We start from the raw sequence: 8,041 nt of genomic DNA, 5'->3' as shown, positions 1-8,041 counted from the left end.
CAAAACATAATAACTGAGGGGCCAGGATGATAGTACAGCGGAGAGGGCATTTGCTGTGTAGGCAGCCAACCTGGGTTTAAAGCCCATCATCCTATAGGGTCCCCGAGGCTACCAGGAATGAATACTGAATGCAGAGACAGGAGTAATCCCTGAGTGCTGCTGGGTATGGCCCAAAAATCAAAGACCAAAAGACAAAAGCATACTTAATAAGAAGACAAAAAATGTAAAGCCAAAACGTCAACAATCACCGGCATCCCTCATACCTTCCTCCTTAAATTTAGCTATATTAACCAATTGATTGGCCTAAGGCCCTGTCATTTTGACAGTAGATATAGTAGAACTGGCCCTTCAAATAGAATTATCATGCACCAAGAGACTCTTCCTTTATGGAACATCCAGTTGTGTATTAGAGTCTTCGTTATTCTTTTTGAAACCAAGTAAAATATTCACTGTGTTAACTAATATGCCCATGCAGTGGGAAGGGATATTGGAAGCAAACACAGGCCATGCTGACTCCTGGTTTGAAACTGAAATAATCTTGTCCTGGAAGATTTGTGGACCTTTCCATGCCCTCTTCTCTACCCCTTTCTGAAATGAGACAAGCTGCAGGTTTGTCTAAATTGAGTTCCTGTCCTCATCATCACATGTCAATATTTACTTTACTCAGCACTGTAACCCAAGAGCTTTGAGGAAGGCAAAGTTTCTCCACCAGACCTATTTTCCTATGAAAAGGTAACCTGAAACAGCAGTAAAATAAGCAAATCAGGCTAAGTGAAGTGAATTAGAAAGACAAGCCCTAGTCAATCTCATTGAGTTGCAGGGTGTGAAGAAACAGAGGGAGAAGACCATGCCCAATGGAAACAGCCCTGATATATGGTCAATAGAACTGGGCTCTAAGTGTTGGAGAGGGTGGCTTTGGGGTAAGGGTGGCCGATCTTGACATTGGCAATAGGCAATGTATAGCAACATAGCCATCAGGAACAGTGACATGAGCACTATTGAAAACTAGAATTCCTTTATCAGTACATTTGGAAAGCAAGCAGGAAGCAACCTATCAAAACAAGTTCCAAGCATCTTTGCTGATCCCTTAGGCTTGCAAGGCTGCTGAGAAGGGATATTGGAAGCAAACACAGACCACCCTGACTTCTGGGTTGGAACTGAAATAATCGTGTACTGGAAAATTGGTGGACCCTTCCATGCCCTCTTCTCTTATCCCTTTCTGAAATGAGTCTGTAAAGCTTTCACAACACGAGAGCTAGATCACAGTCATGTGCACTGAGAAACTGCTCATCTGATGAGGTGAGCTGAGACATCTTCACATACATCACTGATGCTCTTCACATGCACTGCCCAGTGCATGACTGGTTCCTTGGCTCTTTACCTCCCTCTAACCAAGCCTCTCACCCACCCTCAGTAAGTAGTGTTTCCACCCAGCAGAGTTCAAGTAGAAATGTCCCTGATTGATGTGTAAGAGACCTGTTTGCCTTGCAAGCAGCCGATCCAGGACCAAAGGTGGTTGGTTCGAATCCCGGTGTCCCATATGGTCCCCCGTGCCTGCCAGGAGCTATTTCTGAGAAGACAGCCAGGAGTAACCCCTGAGCACCGCCGGGTGTGGCCCCCCCCAAAAAAAAGAAAAAAAAAAGAACATCATATAAAGGAGTATTTTCAAACCCCCAAATGGATGAAAGTATTTTCAAATCCACTGCGTGATGAGTCTCACTCAGAAATTTCCAGCAGCTACCTCTTGTCACAAAGTGCCCAGCCTTTGCCCTCATGAGGTAACGATGTTCATGCTCACATGGTACTCTTGGTGCCACCGAGCCAGTGATGTTTTTGCCCACATGGTGCTCTTGGACCTGGACAGAGCTCAGTATTGAAATATGTCATCCAACAGCTGCTTCTCCTGGGCTATATACAACTTGATGTGAAGCTTTAGCACTGACATTAAGACAACAGCATTCACCATCTACACCTAGTATCAGTAAGGATCCAACCATCAAAATGCCCAATATCTATACTTCTTGATCTTTGCAGTTAATCTAAGAGAAGCCTGACAGTGGAGAGATGGAACCATTGCTGCAACTCTCCTTGCCACATGAGCTTCTCCACTGCCTCTTCTCATGAACCCAACACACCTCCTGAGGTAAACCTTCTATGATCTCTGACATCCTCCTCGACAGAACTGCATCTCAGTCTCTATAGCACTCCAGACCCAACTCCACAGTCCCCCTGTCTCTACCAATGATCTCTCTTTCTTCTTCAGCTCTTTGAAACAGAAAGCTTGGCTTCCATTGTGCAAGCTTCTTTTTTTTTAATATTTAAATAATAGGGCCAAGCTATAGCACAGCAGGTAGGGCATATGCCTTGCATGTGACCAATACAAGTTTGATCTTTGGCATTTCATGTAGTTCCCTGAGCACGAACAGGATGACCAGATCACAGAGCCAAAAGTAACCCCTGAGCATCTCCAGGTGTGACCCCCAAAAGAAAAAAACAACAAAAATATTAAAATAATATAGATTGGCAAATGGACCTGGTATACCCCTGATAGTTCCCCCACTGGAAGTTGGCCAACAACCTTGGCCAAGCCTTTATTCCTTATGAACTATAGGTTGTGTTCAGCACCCTGTCTGGAAGCCAATCCAATAACCTTCCACCCCCCCACAGTGAGTCTCCAGATGTGCTCCTGAAGATGCTGGAATGAGGGAGTTCCATGGGTAGGGTGGCTACCTTGGATGTAGCAACCAAGGTTTGATAGTGGCATTCTCTGCCCACCCCCAACATTGGCAATATTCATTCCTGAGCACAGAGCCAGGAGTAAGCCCTCGTTTTTGGGTTTGATCCAAGAACTAAAGATTCTTTAAAAGAGGTACTAAAGACAACCTCTAGTTAATCTTTCTACCCATCAAAGTGGGTTGTCTCTGAACAAGGGTTTCAGATTCTTATCCAAGACATTGGGACATGAGCCACTCTTGGCTCAGAGTGGCCTCCAAAACTATAAGCAAAATAAACTACAACAGATAACTCAGACATCAGAATAGTTAGGAACCTTGTTTTGCTTTAAAGGACACGAGGTAGGGCTGGAAAGATAGCACAGTGGTAAGGCATTTGCCTTGCATGCAGCCAACGCGGGAGGGACCCGGTTCAATTCCCAGAATCCCATATGGTCCCCCAGTCTGCCAGGGAAGATTTCTGATTGAAGAGCCAGGAGTAACCTGAGTGCCACTAGGTGTGGCCCAGAAACCAACCAACCAACCAACCAATAAATAAATAAATAAAGTTTATTTTTAAAGGACATATGAGGGGGTCGAAGAGATAGCATGGAGGTAAGGCATTTGTCTTTCATGCAGAAGGATGGTGGTTCGAATCCCAGCATCCCATATGGTCCCCTGTTCCTGCCAGGGGCGATTTCTGAGCATGAGCCAGGAGTAACCCCTGAGCGCTGCCGGGTGTGACCCAAAAAATAAAACAAAACAAAAAGGTAATGAAGTGATAGTACAGAAGAGAGGGTGCTTGCTTTGCATGTAGCAGACATGGGTTTGATCCCTGCCATTCCATAAGATTCAAGCATCCCCAGAAGTACTTTCTGAGTACATAGCCAGGAGCAAGTCCTGAGCATCACCAGGTGTGGTCCAACATCCCCCACCCCCAAAAAAAGGCACATGAAAAAGATGAACTCCCAAATGGAAAAAAGTATTTCAACTCATCTATGTGATAAGAGTTTCCCATCTAAAAAATACTTAAATTCAATAATAAAAAGGATGAAAACCCCTCTGTATTCCTATGCTGATCAAAGCACTAGTCACAATAGCCAGAGACTGGGAACAACTCAAGTGCCTGAGAACAGATCAATGGATAATGAAACTATGATACATCTCTATCATGTACAGCTGGTAGAAAAAATAAGGTCATGAATTTTCTTATACATGGATAGATATGGAGAATATTATTCTGAGTGAAATGAATCAGAGAAAGAGATAGACATAGAACTATCACACTCATTTGTGAGTTATTAAAAATTGATAGGATAGCAGTAATATCCATAGAAATGGAACAAGTGTCAAGAGGAACAGCCCATGATAGGAAGCTTTCCCCAAAGAGTGGGGGAGTGCAGTTAGTGCAGGGAAGGGACCACTATGAGGAAAGTTGAAAATAATCACTCTGACAAGAACTGGGTGCTAAACAGAGATAAAGTGATATGCATGATAGTCCTTCATTTTACAGTATTGCAAACCACAGTATCAAAAAGGGAGAAAAGGAAGAGAGATAAAGAGAGAGACAGACAAAGAAAAAGAGACAAAAATAATGTCCTCCCCATAGGCATATAGGGAAAGACTGGAGGGGAACTGGGGACATTGTTGGTGAGAAATATACACCGGTGAAGGGTGTGGGCCATTGAAACTCAATCATGAACAATTTTGTATTTTAATTAAATTTTGTATTTGAATTGTGCTTTAATTAAAGAATTTATTTATATATAAATAACAAAAGAGCAGTGCCTTGAACTAGGTGAGACCAGGGGGAGAACACAGTCCCAACCATCCCCTGGCAACTCTCCTGTGGCAGCACCGAGGGAAATCAATTCTGGGTACTGGGACTGACTAGGACAGGAGATAGAAAGCAGGATGCACTGCTTCCCTGCAGGGAAGTTGCTTTCATGCACATTTTTAAAATTTTTAAACCGTGTGCACATTTGCTGTTTAATGGACCTGTTCCTATAGCAGGACTGCCCCTTACCTTCATGGCTCAAACTAAGGCTCTAGCTCTTGTCCTTTGTACAGTTTTCTCTTGATTGCTGAAAACTTGGTTTCTAGAAATTAATTTAACTGGACTGGCTGAGCTATTCTTGTACACTGTGCCCCTGGTTTGCCCACAGATGAGTTTCTCCTCATTTACTTGAGACCCCAGCACCTTTGCCCTCACCCCAACTTTCCTCCTTCCCAACCTTTTCTTGTCCCCATTGTGCCCTCCATGAAGGCTGAGTAATGGTCTCTCCTACACTAGATAGTTTTCTTTTTGATCAGAGAATACATCATACATTTCTGCACATTGCTTCACGCAACATGCATTTCTGCACTCAGAGAAAAGCAGTAATTGCAAGTGATTCTTGATTTTCTGCCTGTATTGTGAGGTAGAAAGCTGAGACCTGATTTAAAGTATGTTCTGGCGCTATCTAGAGGTGAAAAAGCAAAATAACCTGCTTATCTCCTCCAATGACTTGAGCCAGAAAATGCTCAGAGGAGCATTTCCTAGTGATTCCACTATGCGCATGTCTGGCCTCAAGGAAATTCAATGCAAAGTCATACATTATAATTAATTAATTTAGTAATCTCAGGGATTGTTCCTGGTGGGGCTCAGCGGACCAAATGGGATGCTAGGGATCAAATATGGGTCAGCCATTAGCAAGGCAGTTGGCTTCCTCATTGTACTATTTTTCTGGCCTCTAATTAAATATATTTCTGCAGTACATACCTGAGTTAAACATTTAGCAATTGGAGTTTTGAAAATCAGATACCCAGCTGACCACCTAATCACAGAAGCGGGGATTAACCAAGGTCTGGAACATGTCAATTCTTTATTTTTATTTTTGCCACTGTATTTCCTTCTTTTTTCTTTTTAAATAACTTTTTCTTTTTGCTTTTTCATTTTTTTTTTAATTTTTATTTTGATCATAGTGGCTTACATATTGTTGACAATGATATTTTAGGTACATATTTACATAAAATCAGGGGGGATTCCCATCACCAAATTGTCCTCCCTACACCTCCGTTTTTGTCCTACCTCCCATATCCTCTTCCCTCACCCCCAGGGTAGCTAGAATATGTGGTCTCCTCTGTATCTAGCCTACTGCTTAGTAGTCTTGCTCCTGTTTGGTCCTGGTGCCTCCCTTGTATCCCCCTCTAGTTGGGGGGGGGGCAGGACTAGCTAGTTCAAGTTACGTGGTTTTGTTTGAAGGAGAGAAAAGTAATAAACTGGGGTAAAAGTCTAATACGCCAAAAATAAGCGGAATTCTTCTAGAGTCTCTCAACATCGGTTTGAGAAACGGAGAGAAAAAAGGTGAAACATTCCACCAGTACAAAAAGAAGTGTCAAATATCCAGTGAGGACTCCAACAATAAACACAAGCACCAAACACACACACACACACACACAATAAAATAACTTTTATTGTGACCAACGTGAATTATGAATCTTTCACAGTAATACTTAAGGTACATAGTGACATTGAATCAGAGGTATTCCCACCACCAGTGTTGTCCTCCCTCCACCACTGTTTCCAGCATGCATCCCATATTTTCCTCATTTGCCCCCCAGACTGCCAGTGTAACTGCCCCCCTCTGTGTATAGCTTGTTGTAGATTGGGTGTCAATTCTGTTGTCATTGACTTTGGGTTTGGTGTTTAAGTCTAATTATTTTTTTATTTCTACAACTGTTTGGTCCTGGTATCATCCATTTTTTCCCCTCAATTTATGAGGCAGAACAAGATGATTCAAGTTATATAGTTCTGTCTGGAAAAAAAAAAGAAAAGAAAAAAAATCCAAAAACCAATCAACCAACCAAACAAACAAAATTGTCCATTCTTTTCATCCTGTAGTTCCCATTGGAGGAGCTGTATGGACTCTTGTACCCCTGAGCTTGGTGAGGCAGTATGGGATGAATTCCAGAGGGTCCTGCTGTTGTGAACCCATATCCCCACCAGTCATCACCTGCAGGAAAACCTCACAATTTTGGTGACTTGAAAGGCATTTGATATGCTTAATTTCTTGCTCCCTTTTCACAGAACACAGAGTCCTGTTGGGACCTTTCCAAGACCTACTCCAGCCCAGTGGTTTTGTCTCTTCAGCTTCTCTGCCTGGGCTTTGAAACAAGGCACTGTGCTGTTGCAGGGATTGAACCTGGGTTGGTTGCATGCAAGGCAAAGACCCTACCTGCTGTGCTATCACTCCTGCCTCTGGAGCCATGTTTAAAGTGTCTCAGAAGCATCTGGGTAATGAAAGGATGCATGTGCCTGCTGGCACAGGGGTCAGCAAGTCTTGGTGCAGCCTGGCAAGCCCTGCTAGCTGCAAAGACTGGTTCAGGGGTCTGGGCAGGCACAGTGCCCTCTCCGCAACCCTCCAGGACAAGTGCCCTTTTCTATGGAGTCTCTGGGAAACAATTAGGGAAGGCAAAGTGGTACTTGAATGCCTTTAATTTATCAGTGTGAACACTTTAAGAGAAGTCTGTTCCATGTAGTATCATTTACCATGTTTTGTGCATTGGGGTTCCTTTTCTGAAAGGAAACTGACAGAGTGGGCATGATGATATATTGGCAAGGTAGCTTGAATTGGAGGAAAAAATGGTAATAGTGGTGGCCAGAGCGATAGACTAGTGGTAGGGCGTTTGCTTTGCACGTGGTTGACCCAGCATGGACCTGTGTTTGATCCCTGGCACACCATATGGTCCCCCAAGTCAGGAGCAATTTCTGAGTGTATAGCCGGGAATAACCTCTGAGCATCACTGGCTGTGGCTCAAAAACAAACAAACAAACAAACAAAAAAGGTAATAATTACTTGCAGAAACATACTCAATGAGTGGGGCCTGTAACAAAAGTCTATGGTATGCAGTTGCCTATTTCAGTGGTATCTATGGTCATAATCATTAGATCATAATAGCAGATGTAATCAAAAGGAAATGGATAAATTTGGTATATTTTGTAGTGACATTGTCATAATGAACATTGTAATTGGAGTTTAATATGATAGAGCACTGAAATGCAAAATTAGGGTGTCCAACTTGTGCCTCCAAGATCCCCCGTGGACAAAGAAGTTGAGTTATTTTATATGAAATAAAATTAAGACACTAAACATACTTATAGAAGCACTCACTTAGTACTCTAGACATGAAAATTATGTTTATCCTAAAATGCTCCATGCAAAATCTAACTCTGAAAGCTTTATTTAGCAGTCTATCTCCACCACTGATGAAGTGCTAGAAATTGGAAAACCTTTCCCCCAGCCCCCGATGTGCAGGCCCCATTTTATTTACAAGTGCTCTGACCTATC

The sequence above is a fragment of the Suncus etruscus genome, chromosome 18, assembly GCF_024139225.1.
Source record: "Suncus etruscus isolate mSunEtr1 chromosome 18, mSunEtr1.pri.cur, whole genome shotgun sequence".
NCBI lineage: Eukaryota > Metazoa > Chordata > Mammalia > Eulipotyphla > Soricidae > Suncus > Suncus etruscus.
Note: the sequence above shows the minus strand (reverse complement) of the source record.